At 45.5% G+C, this 16,317-nt stretch overlaps 2 non-coding genes across 2 annotated transcripts; one reads left to right on the plus strand and one right to left on the minus strand.

Moving 5' to 3' along the window:
* The first annotated feature begins 189 nt into the window (after positions 1–189).
* On the plus strand, positions 190–353 carry LOC117076884. The gene has a single exon (XR_004434516.1). It is a non-coding gene; the product is annotated as a U1 spliceosomal RNA (small nuclear RNA).
* A 5,885-nt stretch (positions 354–6,238) lies between these two features.
* TRNAQ-CUG lies at positions 6,239–6,310 on the minus strand. The gene has a single exon. It is a non-coding gene; the product is annotated as a tRNA-Gln (tRNA).
* Positions 6,311–16,317: the final 10,007 nt, after the last annotated feature.

A 16,317-nucleotide genomic window follows, 5' to 3' on the forward strand; every position in this document is an offset into this window, starting at 1 on the left:
CTTCGCCACCGGCTGCTTCGCCACGAAGGACTTCCCGTGTTGTGGGAGCGAGCCCAGGACCGCCGGTCGGACCTGAGAGTCCCAGCTGTGTGTCAGGGCTAGGAGGGCTCGGGGGTGCGCGGGGCAAGTGACCGTGCGTGTAAAGGGTTAGGCGTGTGGAGCTGTGGCAGGGCGGAGGGGCCAAGGCTCATACTTACCTGGCAGGGGAGATACCATGATCACGAAGGTGGTTTTCCCAGGGCGAGGCTTATCCATTGCACTCCGGATGTGCTGACCCCTGCGATTTCCCCAAATGTGGGAAACTCGACTGCATAATTTGTGGTAGTGGGGGACTGCGTTCGCGCTTTCCCCTGTATTTTTATAGTGAAAAAGTAGAGTCCACCCGAAAGGCTACTCTTGACGTCTACGTGTTCGTCGTTTGGGTTGGATCTTAAGCGTTCTTCTCACAGTTGCAGTGTTGAGAAACGGGAAGTACCGTATTAGGTAGTTTGAGACTAGCTAAGTGACCTCAGGGGCCTTCTCTTCTTTTTCTACTTGGGGCTGGTTTTTGCAGATTGCTTCATGGTCTCCCGTCTCTTGGGTTCTCACGCTCTGTGGAAACCTTCGTGTTTTTGCGTAGCCCCCAGTCACTCTTCAGGCAGCCTCTGTTTCTAACCGCAGCCCCCACAGTTTGTGGGATTTCTGTGCTAGCGGGGAACGTGTTCTTATCTCACAGAGCCAGGAAGAAACTCTACGCAGTTGGGTGCTGTTCTCTGAGATGAAAGCAGGGACTTTGGTGCTGTTCTTTGGGATGAAATTAGTGTCCCCGTTGGGTTGTAGACACAGCATGCTTGCTTTCTGTAGGGGAACGGGAGGGCTCTCCCCGCGCCCAGGTGCCCTTGCTCGTGTTCACCGAGGCCTGCAGGTCGGAACCGCAGTCTTACCTGTAGGCAGAAAGGGCTGCGATCTACCCCAGCTACCCGAACTACCCAGCAATAAAATGGGACACATTACGGAAAGATGAGATTGCATGGATAATCTCAAAAACATTATGCCGAGTGACGAAAAGAGGACATCCTGTGAAGCGCCATCAAGGTGAATTTCTAGAACAGGTAAAACTAACCTGTATAGTGACAGAAACTACATCATTGATTGCTGGGGTCAGGCAGAGGGCGGGACTGACTGCAAAGGGCACGAGAGGACCTTTTAGAGTAATAGACATGTCATCAAACTTGAAATGGATGCGTTGTACCATAGCTCACACCTTAATCAACTTGGTTGTAAAAAGGAATAAGAAGACCACTCCAAATCTTAATGTCTTCTACTTGATTTAGTGTATGTTTACCCTTAGAGGATTCCTTTAGAAAAATGTCTCTCTAACTGTGCTAGGGAGTTGAGGAATTCCTTCATTTCTGGTTCTGTCTCTGTCTGCAGTTAAGTTCATGCACTATTAAATGGAATATTTGTAAAATAAAAATAGAGTCTAAGCTAAATTTTGTAAAAGCATACATATATGCATCTTTATTATTTTATTATTTTTTCAGGTCTATATGTCCTTATTATTTTTTCATTTTTTTGGGGGGGGGGCCTGGTGGGAACAGTCTAGCTAAAACATACATTCCTGTCTCTGTAGATATACCACAAGACCATTACTCCAGTGTTGCCCAAATGTTATGAGAAATTGTTTTTGAACTTAAGGTGACCAAAAATTTTACGTATGTTTACATCTTCTCTACTGTTAGTATGGTCTATGCTTAGCATGTTTAATTTTTTTTTTAAGACAATAGCTTAACAATGATTTGGAAGAAAAATATGTACCTATGTTAACAGTAGTTAATTCCAGGAGGTGTGAATATGGATGAGCAGTTATCTTCCCCTTTATGAATTTTTTAAATTTTTAAATGGAAAATCCTCAATGACCTGGAAGTGAATGAACAGATTAGATTTGGAAGGGGTGTGGAGCAGGTGAGAGGAAAATGTAAAGGGAAGGACAAACCCAGTTCTGGCAGGACCGTGTTTAACTTGAACGTTTCTGTGGAGCAGCTGTTGGACTAAGAAGAATATGGGGGAGGCAGGAGAATCACGAAAATATTTAGGACAGTGTATCGCCTGTCTTATCATTCCTCCTCCTTTTGTGTTTCTTCAAAAGAAATACACAGACTTACATTTCTTTTCAAGCATGCTTACCATTTGTGTTTCTCTTTTATTAATGTAACTGCCCGGTAGGTTTATCTTGCCGATTGCCCAGAAAAGCCAATGGAGCTGAGAACATCAGGCTTTCTACAATAGAGAAAGAATTTAATAAATGCAGAGGTAGCTAGGTGACCAGGACAGGGGTTTATTATTACTCAAATCTGCCAAAATTCAAAGACTAGAGTTTTTTGTTTGTTTGTTTGTTTAGGATAGTGTGGCAGGCAGGGGGCTAGGGAATGGGCAAAGCTGATTGGTTGGTTTGGGGGATGAAATCACAGTGTCAGAGCTTGTTTGCTGCACTGAGTCAGTCCCTGGGTGAGGGCCACAGGACCAGATGAGCCAGTTTACTGGTCTGGGTGTGCCAGCTAGTCCATCATAAGGCAGGGTCTGAAAAATATCTTGGACACCAATCTAAGGTTTAACGCTAGCAACGTTATATATAGGCACAGTTGGGGAGCTTAGGAATCGTGTGGCTTCTGGCTGCATGGCTCCTGAGCCATAATTTCCAATCTTGTGCCTAATTTATTAGCTTTGCTAAGGAGGTCTGATCCCCAAGATAGGAAAGAGTTTGTCTCGGGAAGGGGTAATCATCTTTGTTTCAGACTTAGACTTGGAACTAAATTCCTCTCATAGTTAGCCTGACCTATGCCCAGGAATGGACAAGGGCAGCTCAGAGGTTAGAAGTAAGATGCAGTCAGTTAGGTCAGATTTCTTTCACAGTCATAGTTTTCCCATGTCAGGTTTTTCTTACTGACATAATTTTTGCAAGGGTGATTTCGCTAGGAGCAGTATAAACACAGTGGTTCTGAGAATGTCTTCTGGAGCCAAGCTGCCTTCACTTCAAATTCTCCTTTGCTGGCTGAGTGACCCTGGGCAGGTCACTTAACGTCTTTGTGCATCTCAGTTTTCTCATATGGAAGATGAAAGTGATGGTGTGACCTCGGCCTGAGGTAAGGACTAAATGAGTAAACATATGCACTCATCAACTGTGCGTGACATGTGGCACTTTGTGATTCAGGCACAGTTGATGATGTGCATATGTTACTCATGTGCATGTTAGCTCTGGTGTTTTGCCTGCAACATTGCACAAAGAGCAGACGTGATGAAAACCATTTGTACTGAAGTTACAGCAGTGATACTTTCCAGTGGCTGTGCACCCTCCCAGGGAGACTGCAGCAATCCTCTCACCAGCAGTAACCTCCTGAGCTGGGAGGTTCCAGGAAGGCCCCTCAATCTCCAGCAGGTTTGACCCTCAAGGAGCTTCAGGAAATGAGCTAGAGAAGTATTTCTATTTGGGAGGAACTGGGAGTTTATTAGCTCATCCGTACAGCTCATCCAAATGGGAATAATGATTCAATTTCTGGCTTCAAATCTGCCCCAATAAAATTTTTACAGTTTTGGCCGGGTGAAGTGGCTCATGCCTGTAATTCCCGCACTTTGGAAGGCTGAGGCGGGTGGATTACCTGAGGTCAGGAGTTCGAGACCAGCCTGGCCAACATGGTGAAACCCCATCTCTACTAAAAATACAAAAAGTAACCGGGTGTGGTTGTGGGCGCCTGTAATCCCAGCAACTCAGGAGGCTGAGGCAGGAGAATCGCTTGAACCCAGGAGGTGGACATTGCAGTGAGCTGAGATCACGTCATTGCATTCCAGCCTGGATGACAGCACAAGACCCTGTCAAAATATATATATATATTTTGTAGTTTTATAGTGGAAGACATTTCTACATGTAGGGGAGGAAAGATGACTTTTCCTCACCCAGCCTAGGTTCACTGCTGAGACCCTTACAGCAAAAGACAGACTAACAAGAGAAGAGCATATGTATTTATTTAATGTAAGTTTTACATTACGGAGCGCCTTCTAAAGGAAATGAAAGCCCATGGAAACAGCTAAATCTCAATTTTTTTTTTTTTTTTGTTTAACAGTCAGTTTGTTGAAGAATGGATAGTCATGGAGAAGTATGATAAGACAATAATAGTATGACCTAGCAGTAACAAACTGAGGAAAACGTAGCCAGGCCTCTGTGTTCAGGCTCTTCTCTGTGTCCCTGTGTCTTCAGAATCGAGGATGCACCTTTCCTCTGGGTACAGAGAGTGCACCTCTCACATAAGTGTCTTTTAATCGACTTCAGAGAAGAAGGGCAGCAGGTGGTGGGGTGACAATGACCTTCCTGCTTCTGTTGTTTACTCAAATTCCTTTAGCATAAAATATTCAATACCCCAAGATGTCATATTTTGGAGTAGCATGTCATGAACCCCATCATGCTCATGCAACAAAACCTAGAGTCTTTGAAGAGTGATGACTGCAAAATATTTAAATTCAAAATACAAATGATGACCAAGTAGGGTGGCTCATACCTGTAGTCCCAGCAGGGAGGTGCGGGGAGGCCCAGGCAGGTGGATCATTTGAGTTCTGGAATTCGAGAGCTACCTGGCCATTATGTTGAAACCCCATCTCTACTAAAAATACAAAAATTAGCCCAGCATGTGGTGCACACCTGTTGTTCCAGCTACTTTCAGAGGGTGGGGAATGAGTGGGCTGAGGATCAACTGAAACAATATCATATTTACAAATGATTTTTTTTCCTATTAGGCTAGTCAAGTGAAGCAGTGGAAGTGGAGAAGGCACAATGAAACCTGTAACTGGTTGTGATCAATTATTTGTAAACAGGAATGAATTTTTATGCACTATACACTGTTGTCAAATTTACATATGCTGCAAAACTGGAGGTGAACAGCAGTGCCCTGGTCTCTTCCTACACTTACCTCTAGGGATAACAATTTTTAATGCGTGCAGCCAACCTGTACATAAATATTGTTACTCTTTGTCCAATTTTCCTCCCCAGGCCCTGCCACCCAGCCTGCAAGGGGAAACAGAGTTTGTGTGTTTCCTTACCTTCTAGTCCACTCCAAGGAGCCAAGAAGGCATCATCTCACCCCACTCAACCCCGGCTCGTCCTCCAAACTGAGCCCTTCAAAGATTGCGGTGATTTTCAGTCCTTCCTAATCGCTTTCAGACCCAAAATATGAAAATGAGAGCGATGGTCCTGAGCGCCTGGAGCTACATCTTAGTTCGCTCCCAAGACCCATCAGGAACCTCATCCCAAGTGCTCTGAAGAGCAGGAGAAAACATTTTTAACTCTGGTAGCGTCCTAAGGCGTCTTCTTCTTGGGGCAGGGTTCTGATGGGACGAGGGGGAGCCCCACCGTCAGAGACTCGCCCCTCAGAGCTGCTCAGGCTCCTCTTCTCCGTGGTGCTGCTGGGAGCTCGGCCGGGGCGGCGGAGGATCAGAACCCGCGCTCCCAGGCCGCGCACTTGAAGAGGCCGCCGGGAGGATTTCTCTTTCCAGCTCAGATCTTGGGATAAATAAATGAGATTTCCCGGAGTCAGGTTCCAAAGCTTAGTGAAATGGCGACTTTTAGGGTCCGCAATAGAGACGTAGGCGCTAAAAATTCGGCGTAAAAATCTGAGTATGAAGAAGAGAATAAATTAACACTCGGAATCAGATGGGCCATGTGAATAAAGCATTGCTATCCCAAGTTAGGTCTCCAACCATCCATCCTAAACTGAGACACAATCTCCAATGACTGAGCTAACCCCATCAAAATTTCTCACGCCACCGTTTACTTACCAAAATGACAGTGGGTGCCATTACGAGATTTCCCCAGTGAAAGTCCCGGTCTAGGACTGAGGGGCGGCAGCCTTTATAGTGGAGGAGACCTCTCACCCGGAGGCGGGGGGTCGGGGGGAGGTGGGGGCGGGAGGTCCGGGCTTCCGATTGCTGGGTGCCGGGAGGCTCGCCCAGGAAGGGGACCCTGCAGGATCGGTGACCCCGACTGGATGATTCGGCAATTTCCCTGTGGTCCCTGCCACTGTGAGAACCCGGCTTCTGGGACCCCGAACATCTAAGAGGGAGATGGAGAGGGGACAAGGAGCGCCAGGTACATCGCGAGCAGAAGGGACACGCAGGCCCGCAGCTCAGAGCTTCTGAATGTCAGTGGAATCCCCATTCCATTTAGGGAATAAAACACTGTACTATCGTCCTAATTAAACTGAAAGATACACAAAGGTTCTACCGAGACCCGAACTCGGATCACTGGATTCAGAGTCCAGAGTGCTCACCATTACACCATGGAACCTCACAATGCAAGTTTGCTGGCGGTGTCTGAATTCCTAATAAGTAGCAATAGTTCCCACCCACCCATGTCAAGGCATTTCTATTATCCCACAAGCAACACTCGAGGAAGGTGGATCAGTAGGAAGGAGCCATCCCTCTTGCTTTCTTTCTGTCCTCTCCTTTGATCGGCTTCTATCATTGCATTTGCACCTCGGAAAATGAGGCAATATCCACTGTGGGTTTAGGGCCAGAGAAGAGCCCTTGAAGCCTGGGTCATAAGAGTTTCCTGTGCCAAGGTGAAGTATTTTTCTTCTTTTTCTCTTTCTCTCCTTCTCTCTTTCTCTTTTTCTCTCTCTCGCTCTCTCTCTTTCTCTCTCTCTCTTTCTTTTCTTTCTTTCTCTTCTTTCTTTTTCTTTCTTTCTCTCTTTCTTTTTCTTTCTTTCTCTTTCTTTCCTTTCTTTCTCTCTCTTTTCTTTCCTTCCTTCCTCTTTCTCCCTCCCTCCCTTCCTCTCTCACTTCTTTCTCTCTCCCTTCCTTCCTTCCTTCCTTCCTTCCTTCCTTCCTTCCTTTCTTTGTATTGAGATAGAGTCTCCTTTGTTGCTCAGGCTGGAGTGCAGTGCAGTGGCAGTGGGCAATCTCCCCTCACTGCAACCTCCATCTGTTGGGTTCAAATAATTGCAAACCCCAGTAGCTGTGATTACAAGTGTATGCCACCATACCCGGCTAAATTTTGTATATTTAGTAGAGATGAGGTTTCGCCATGTTGGCCAGGCTGGTCTCGAACTCTTGACCTCAAGTGATTTGCCCACCTTGACTTCCCAAAGTGCTGGGATTACAGGTGTGAGCTACCGCGCCCAGCCCGGAGATGAAATGTCTGCAAAATTTCTGTTATTTTCTTTATGCTTTCCGTCTTTTCTGTTTGCCCAAGGAGGCTAGATGATTGTCAAAACAGGACAAGGGACTTCCTGGGTGCCTTGCCTCCTTCCTCCCTGTAGTACATAATAGAAGACAGCAATCAAGTGAGATTGGGAAACAGTGAATCCTTCATATTCTTCTTCATATACATCTATGTTTGTTTGTTTGGTTGGTTTTAACAAAATTTTCTCACCAGAAATGGAGATTTGTTGGATTTAAAATAAATGCAATCAGCCATGTTTTATATTTCTATAAAACACTCAAACCAGGCCATACTCACCTGCTATGACTCAAAATCAACCATATACTGTCAAGGTCAGGAGACAGGGCCCTGATATTTAAGCTCAGGGTGTTTTCTCAGAATTGGTCAAGTTGATGCCATTCCAATTTCTCAATATCTCATGATCCATTAATTACAGTCTGTAAAAGTATACATGTATTTTTACTGAAAGCCCAGGAGTTTGGTCTAGGCCCTACTGCTCAGCTCACAGAAAACCAATCATTGAGACATTGAGTGTTGCCGAGGAAGAAGGATTTAATTGGATGCTGCAGCTGAGGAGATGGGAGATGAGTTTCAAATCGATCTCCCAGATCAACTAAAGTGAGGGGTTTATTTAGCAGGGAAGAAACGTAACTGTGTGTGGGAAAAGAGGAACTAGGCAGGGGTGAGGAAGCTTTCATGATGAGTGAGGGGACTAACATCTCATTGTCTGGAGGCTGTGATCTGCTGAGTTTCAGGTCTATGATGCTTTTTGAGAGGCCTGAGGGTCCTTTCCTGAGGAAGGAACTCAGATAAAACAAATGTAAGTTTCAAGCTTTAAGACCAGAAGGGTCCATTTTTATGTCTGTCCATAAACACTGTCTATGGGACTATTGGGTCGATTTCAGTCCCCACTTTCTATTTGTCAGTTCTTCAATCATGGGGAATCTGGTCATCCAGCTTCCTGGCTGTGTCATGTGGAGAAGGGGCACCCTGAGCAGCTTCACACCATGGGTGACCGCATGGCCACCCAGGAATCAAACGTTCATCTAATACTGTAGTTTCTCCTGAAACACAATCTTTCTCTCTCCAGTTCCCAATTTCCACTAAAGACAAAACACAGCAGGACCAACCTACCTGCAAAAGAAGCTTCAGTTCCGTATACTTGGCCTGATTACCCACACAAAGTGCAGCAAGAATCATTTTTCATATAGGCTCTCCTAAATAGGCTTTGCTGGAACATTTCACAACGCCATTTCAGGCAAAGCCCTGGGAAAATTACCAATTCCTCCACCTGTGTCAGATTATAAAAGAAAACAAAATCTTATTGAACTTATGCAAACAAACACATGGTCATGAGTTAAGAATATTCCGTTTACAAATTCTGGAGAAATTCGGCAGAGAGAAAAATATGCCGCAAATTCTGTTTAGAGGACTATTGTACTCAATTGTTGCAGGCTATCAATAGCTCAAAAGAAAACAAGTTCTCCAGACTCTGAAGAATCAACAGTGTATCAAACAAACAAACAAACAAAGATCATAAAAACTTATTTCAGTCCTCTATTAGTCCAATCCATGCAATCAACTCCTGTTCTGCTTCATACTGGGCTAGCAATCTTTATGAACACATCAGCCTTTCTATTAGTGCCCTGGAAATTTTCTCTTTAGTTCAATGGCATGATCTCCAAGTTATCAGAAACCTGCCTCCAAGAGTCCTTTTCATGGACTTCCCCAAAGAACCAAGGCCTGGACTGTAACTGATTATAAGTAACTATGCGAACTACCAGGACCTGATATACCCATGTAGCAATCCTACACGTGTACCCTTGGTACATAAAATAAAACTGAAATTTTAATAGGAACAAAATTATATTACACTAAAAAAATTACTGCACAGAAAGTAAACTAATCATGGATTTAAAAAAATTAAATATTACAAATAAAGATCTAAAATCAATAATCCAAACTTACACTTTAGGAAACTCAAAGAAAACAAGAGCAAATTAAGTCCAAAGTGAGTGGAAGACAAGAAACAATAAACACTGGAGCAGAAATCAAGGAAATCAAAAACCAGAAATCAATAGAGAAAAGTCAACAAAACCTGAAGAATGTTCTTTGGAATGACCAGTAAAATTGATAAACCTTTAGCTGGTGAACCAAGAAACAATGAGAAAAGATACAAATTACTAATATGAAAAAGAAGGTCGGGCGCGGTGGCTCAAGCCTGTAATCCCAGCACTTTGGGAGGCCGAGACAAGCGGATCACAAGGTCATGAGATCAAGACTATCCTGGCTAACATGGTGAAACCCCGTCTCTACTAAAGAATACAAAAAACTAGTGGAGCGAGGTGGCGGGCGCCTGTAGTCCCAGCTACTCGGGAGGCTGAGGCAGGAGAATGGCGGGAACCCGAGAGGCGGAGCTTGCAGTGAGCCGAGATCCGGCCACTGCACTCCAGCCTGGGCCACAGAGCGAGATTCCGTCTCAAAAAAAAAAAAAAAAAAAAAAGAAAAAGAAAAAGAAAAGAAGGACTCTCACTACTGATCTCGTGGACATTAAAAGGATAGTAGAGGACTATTAAAACAATTCTCTGCTCACACATTTCATAACTTCGATGAATTGGACCAAGTCCTTGAAAGATAAAGTTGAGAAAACCTCATACAAGGAGAAATAGATAACTTAAATAGGTCTCTATTAATGAAATTGAAGCAACAGTTAACAACCTTCCAGAACAAAGCACCAGGTCTAGATGGTTTCACTACCAAACACTTAAGGAAGAAACAATACCAATTCTCTTTAGAAAATAGAAGCCGAGGGAACACGTCTTAACTCCGGTCTAGGAGGCAAGCTTCACCCTAGTAGCAGAACTGGACAAATGGTTTTGAACCAGGATGTTGAACTCGTCTGGACTGCTGACCAGCTCCTGAACTCAACCCTGGAAGAACTGTAGACGCAAGAAGAAAACATGGCTTACCGGAACTGTAAAAAACGGTAAACCTCCTGTAGAGACCAAGGCAGTATTGAACTGATGTGTGTGGAAAGTTGATGTTCACCGATAGCAGAGAGAGAACAAGAGGGTGGAAAGTATTTTCGGTTCTGCTCTTGCGTCTTTCTTCATGGTTCTGGGCCAACTGCATTTTTTCCCCCTTCCGGGAAGAGATTTGTCAGTGGCTCTTAATCCACCAATGTAGCAACTGTGATGTGACATCGGGACCCATATAAGCTTCGCTGAAGAAAAGAATAGATGAAAACAGGGGTGAAACTGGATAATCATGGGGCGTTCCTCTTCAGAGTGTCCTCCCGAGGCCTCCAGAGCTAACGACTGTCATGGCCTCCCCACCACGCTGCTTCAAGAGAAGCATTAAAAAGAATCCCTTGGACAGAAGATTTGCCTGGTGGAGTGTAAAACAAACAGGGCTGATAGAAATGAGTTTTGGGGACGTGCTGCTCTCCACTCGGGGCCCATCCTTCATTTTGCCGAGACCACCAAAGACTGGGCCTTCCTCAACAGGAAGGTCCGAGACCCCTCTCCGCAGCTCCCCTCATCTGCACTCGGGTTCCTCCCCACACGCCTCCCCTTTCCGTGGGTTCCAGTTCCCCATCATTGCGTGTGTCCGCCCAACCCCACAGCTTCTCTCCTTTCAGGAATGTCATTTCTTGAGCCGCACTCCCTCGCAAGATGTGCTCCAGTGGTCTATCCAAGGTCCAGGCAGATAATTAGTGACCAGGTGACTCTTTGTACTGCAGGGATCCAACAGCAGAGATGATGAAAGTCGCGCCAGTTTTAGGGTCAAATATGTAGAAATGCAGAGACCAACCAGACCCACTGGCTGCTTCAAAGACAGTCTCTGCAAAGTCTCTGCTTAGATAAATTCCGCTCTGGGGCCAGCTCACACCTGTAATCCCAGCACTTTGGGAGGCCGAGGCCGGTGGATCATGTGAGGTCAGTAGTTCAAGATCAGCCTAGCCAAAATGGTGAAACCCCGTCTCTACTGAAAATACAAAAATTAGCAGGAAATGGTGGCACATGCCTGTCATGGCAGCTACTTGGGAGGCTGAGGCATGAGAATCACTTGAGCCCGGAAGGTGGAGGTTGCAGTGAGCCAGAATTGTGCAACTGCACTCCAATCTGGGCGACAGACTGAGACTCTGTCTCAAACAGACAAACAAAAATAAATAAATAAAAGAAAAATAAATTCCGCTGCATAAAGAACCCGAGGAGGACTACACAGCACTTCCGCTCCCTCCGCCCCCCCCCCCCCCCGCCCCCACCCCGCCCCGGTCCACCTCTGCCTCCTTTTTTTCCTTTATTAGCGCGGCACAGTAAGTAAATGTAAAAACCACAGGGCACAAAGACAGGACGCTGCATTTGCCGGAAATGGAATCCAGGTCTCCCATGTGGGAGGCGAGAATTCTACCACTGAACAGCCAATGCCTCCAGACCCCGAGCTCTGCAGCCTTGGAAACAGTTAAGACACAGACTTCGGTAAAGGAGTCAAGATTTTCACCATGTTCTCTTTGCAAGATGTGACTTACAAAAGAGACACCCAGAGCAAAGGCTCACGGTGGAGATTTGCATCAGGCAACACCACAAAGTTATGGCTTCACATTAAAAGAGTTGACTTGAAAAAGCCTTATTCTGAGTAGGCTCTGTGCAACTGGGTAACAAGCCTCTGTAGGAAAACACCAGAAATTCATCCAGCTTCTTATCTCTGGTCCTGTATCCAGTGTGAACCCGTGGAAAGTTCTTGCCTCGCTTGTTGATGTCTTCTCTTTGCCTTCCTGTTGCTTGGTGCCTCCCAAACCCTTTCCTCCCAACCTTGACAGGAACATCAGTACTTTCCCCAAAAAGGCCTTCAGGACCCAGGAGTTTGAAAAGCTGAACTCTTGGGACTGTGCCTGGGATACTCCAGGAGACCAGGGTGATAATTGAACTTCCCTTCTCCTACACCTCTTTCGAGTTCTTGGAAAACGCCAGGGACCAGATCTTGCTTTTAACTTCTTATGCCTTACAGAGACCTAAACAAGAGGGAAGAAATGGACATTTCACTCCAAGATTTCTTCCCTTCACCTGGCCCTGGCCGGCCACCCAAGGAGGCCAGTTCAGGGAAAAACATTTCCATTTGATTCTAGATAGATGCTGGGATATTCCTCTAGCTAACATAAAGCGTTCTTTTGCTGTTTGCTTTTGTCAGACATTCATGTTTTCACTCTCATTCTTTTGTTTATAATGAGCGTGGTATAGATTTGCACCACTTTTTGTTGTTGTTTGTTTTCTTTCCTTTTTACATTTTTTGTTTCCAACTTTTATTTTAATTTCAGGGGTACATGTGCAGGATGTGCAGGTTTGTCTCATAGGTAAACCTGTGCCATGGTGGTTTGCTGCACAGGTCATCCTATCACCCAGGTACTAAGCCCAGCATCCATTAGCACTCTTCCTGATGCTCTCCCTCCTCCCAATCCCCACCCTCCAACAGGCTCCAGTGTGTGTTGTCTTCACCCCCCAACCCCATGTTTCCATGCATTCTGATATTCAGCTCTCACAATAAGTGAGAACACACGGTGTTAGGTTTTCTGTTTCTGCGTTAGCTTGCTAAAGATAATGTGCACTGCTTTTGACCCAGTGTGGTGGTTCACATGTGTAATCTCAGCACTTTGGGAGGTCAAGGCGGGTGGATCACGAGGTCAGGAGTTCAAGACCAGCCTGGCCAATATGGTAAACTCCTGTCTCTATCAAAAATATGAAAATTAGCTGGACATGGTGGCGTGTGCCTATATTCCCAGCTACTCGGGAGGCTGAGGCAGAAGAATCTCTTGAACCCAGGAGGTAGAGGTTGCAGTGAGCCGAGATCGGATCACTGCACTCCAGCCTGGTGACAGAGCGACACTCTGTCTCAAAATAATAATAATAATAATAATAATAATAATAATATGGACTGCTTTGAATATTTAACCCTTTCCTGCCATTAAACCATTAGAGCTGGCATTTCCTTTTCTATCCAATCGGAGAGACTTAGATCCATTATAATTCAGAGGAATTAGTGTTATGTTGGAGATGATGGGCATAGTTAGTCTCATTTCCACCACCTCATTGTATGATTTCTGTGTTTCTGCTTTGTTTGTAAAATCTCTTCCTGCGTTTGTTAACTAGACTGTTCTGTTTGGGTAAGTTTTTTGTTTTCCTGTAGTGTTTTTGACATTCCACATCCCTAATTTGTTAATATATTCTTTTAGATCTCAGGTGCACAGGAAGAAGGTAATCATGTACCTTAGCTCAGGGCACATTATGGTGGCTGCTCTGAGCAAGGCCCTTACTGTCTTTCCTTCTTTTCTCTGTTCATCCCACTCCCATTCCCCTGTCCACTTCCAGACACACGTTCTGAAGAGTTTAATATATGTTCTTTTATCCCACACTTTCTCTGCATATTTTAATAAAGGGATGTCTTTGGAGAACATGCATTGTTCTTTGGGAGTGAGGGGTGTTAAAACAACTTTAAAGTGTGAATTGGTTTCCGAAAACCAATTCCATCCTCTTTACTCCATTCTGTGTACTATCTTCTCAACTTTTCTATTCTAATACAAAAGTTTGCGCATAGGCCAGGCACGATGGCTCACACCTCTAATCCCAGCACTTTCGGAGGCTGAGGCGGGCAGATCATGAAGTCAGGAGTTCGAGACCAGCCTGGCCAACATAGTGAAACCCTGTCTCTACTAAAAATACAAAAATTAGCCAGGCATGGTGGTACACTCCTGTAATCCCAAGTACTCAGGAGGCTGAGGCAGAAGAATTGCTTAAACCTGGGAGGCAGAGGTTGTAGTGAGTGGAGATCCTGCAATTGTACTCCAGCCTGGGCAACAAAGCAAGACTCTGTCTCAAAAAAAAAAAAAAAAAAAAAGAGAGAATACAATAGTGCCACCATTCTAAAATACTGTCTGATAGTTTCTAATACAGTTAAAAATACCCTTACTTCATGACCCACCCATTCCATTACTAGGTTTATACTCAACAGAAATGAAGGCACAGCCCCATAAAAAGGCTCATAGTAGAATATTTGGAAACACCTTATTCACAATAGCCATAACTAGAAATATCCCAAGTGTCCATCAACTGTAGTGTATTCACATGTTGGAATAACACTCATCAATAACACCAAAGAGCTGAGATACATGCCATAAAGTGGAAGCATCTCATAACCACTGTTGCATTAAAAAAAAAAAAAACAAAGTCAAAATCAGTATAGTCCTTTACGTGATTTCTACAAGAAGCAAAAGTAAATCATGGAGATAGAAATCAGAATGGTGATTGGCTAAGTGGGGATGGGGTGAGGATTGACTGGAAAGGGGCTCCAACGACTTCTTGGTCTGTTGAAAATGTCCCGTAACTTGATCTATGTTATGGTTTCTTTTGTCAAAATGCACTGGACCACACACTTAAGATTGGTGCACTTTAGTCTCTGTGGATTATACTTCAGTCATTTACTGGTAGCAAAAAATAAAATAAAATAAAATAAATAAATAAATAAATAAATACATAAAAACAAAATTAAAGATTGTGGTTGGGGAATGTCATTAACTTTAGATTTTATTGTATTCCTTCGGTTTTACTTAAAATACCCAGCTGGAGTGCGAACTCCTCTTCTCTTGTTCATTTCTAATTTGGCCTGAATGGGCCCCATGGATTTTTGAAATATCTGACCCAGAAAAACGGGTAGGGCCACATCATGTCAACAGTAAAAGATTCTGATAAGGTTGACTGAGAGGGGGCACCTCACCTTTTGGGTGTTGTACTTGCTCAGAGAGGGCGTAAAAGTCTTTCAAGATGACCGGACCTCTAGGCCTGCAGGGTAGGGGTTCTTTCTATTCTTGTCGCTATAGAGAGCTCTGAAGCCACAGGAAAGTTGTGACCTCTCTAGCCACACAGGTAAACGGCGCAGCCTAGGCTGAGATTAGAGGCGAAAGGGAAAAAAGAGCACTACACCCTAGGAGGGACATTGCGGTGATTCGGCTTCCAGCCAAGGCTGCTGCGGCCACAGCGCAGAGTACTAACCACAATACTATCACCGCGAGCCATACGAGCTAAAGCGCGCTGGGCTCCTTCTTTAAACTTAATGCAGGGCTGCTTCCGTTTTGGAGACGTAAGGGTCCGCGTAGATTTTGTTCTTCCTTGGTGTCTCTTCACTTTTCCTCCCTTTCTTCCCCATTCTGCTACAATAGAAAAACACTTCTCATCTCTCCCTTGTGCAGTCCTTACCGCTGCACAAAGCTACTGGGAAGTTTCGTCTCCCGGGTTCACGCCTCTGCCGCCTTCCTTGCCCTCCTCCTTGCAATTCCCTGTTGTATTCACCCCTTGCCCGGCTCCCGGCCTCCTGCCCCACAGAGGCACACAAAAACAGCGCAGCTGAGCCCCCGCAGCTCCACCGCTCAGAGTGGCAAGAGAGGCCACTGGAGGCCTCGCCCCCTGTCAGCCCCAGGGATGCCAAGAAATCAATCGGAATAAATGCTTTCCAAAAAAGAACTTACTTCCCCTTCGCGAGTAGCCTCCGCAACATGTGGAAATCCTGTCTCTACAAAAAATACGAAATTAGCCGGACGTGGTGGCGCGCGCCTGTAGTCCCAGCTACTCGGGAGCTGAGGCACGAAGATCGCTTGACCCTGGAGGTCGAGCCTGCAGTGAGCCATTTTTGCACCGCTGCACTCCAGCCTGGGCGACCAAGTGAGACCCTGTCGAAAAACAAAACAAAACAAACCTTCCCCATAGAAAAATAGTTCATGATTTACATTCTCAGGATTCTTCAAAGGACTAAAAGCTAAAGGCGAGGATGGATTCATTGGACAAGTCCTAGTCGTGCGCCCTGGTGAGTGGCAGACCCTGCTCCCCGCGAGGGGACCAAGAGCGACTCTCACCACCATCCCTGCCCTGGTGGAGCCCCTGCGCGCGGACACAGGATACGAAGACTGCAGCGGAAACTCCGCAGAGGCCCTGAAAGTGACTGGGCAGGGTGGGCATAGGCTCCCTCACTGGGTGAGGGCGGCGCAAAGAACGGGAGAGCCATCCTGGAAGCCCATCGGGCGTTCAGCTTCCCTTGGGCCCCCAGGCGGCTCAGGCCCGGGTCGCAGACCAGGGCGTTTCAAAGCA

This window comes from Trachypithecus francoisi, unplaced genomic scaffold, assembly GCF_009764315.1.
Source record: "Trachypithecus francoisi isolate TF-2019V2 unplaced genomic scaffold, Tfra_2.0 Lachesis_group5, whole genome shotgun sequence".
In the NCBI taxonomy this organism is placed as follows: Eukaryota; Metazoa; Chordata; class Mammalia; order Primates; family Cercopithecidae; genus Trachypithecus; species Trachypithecus francoisi.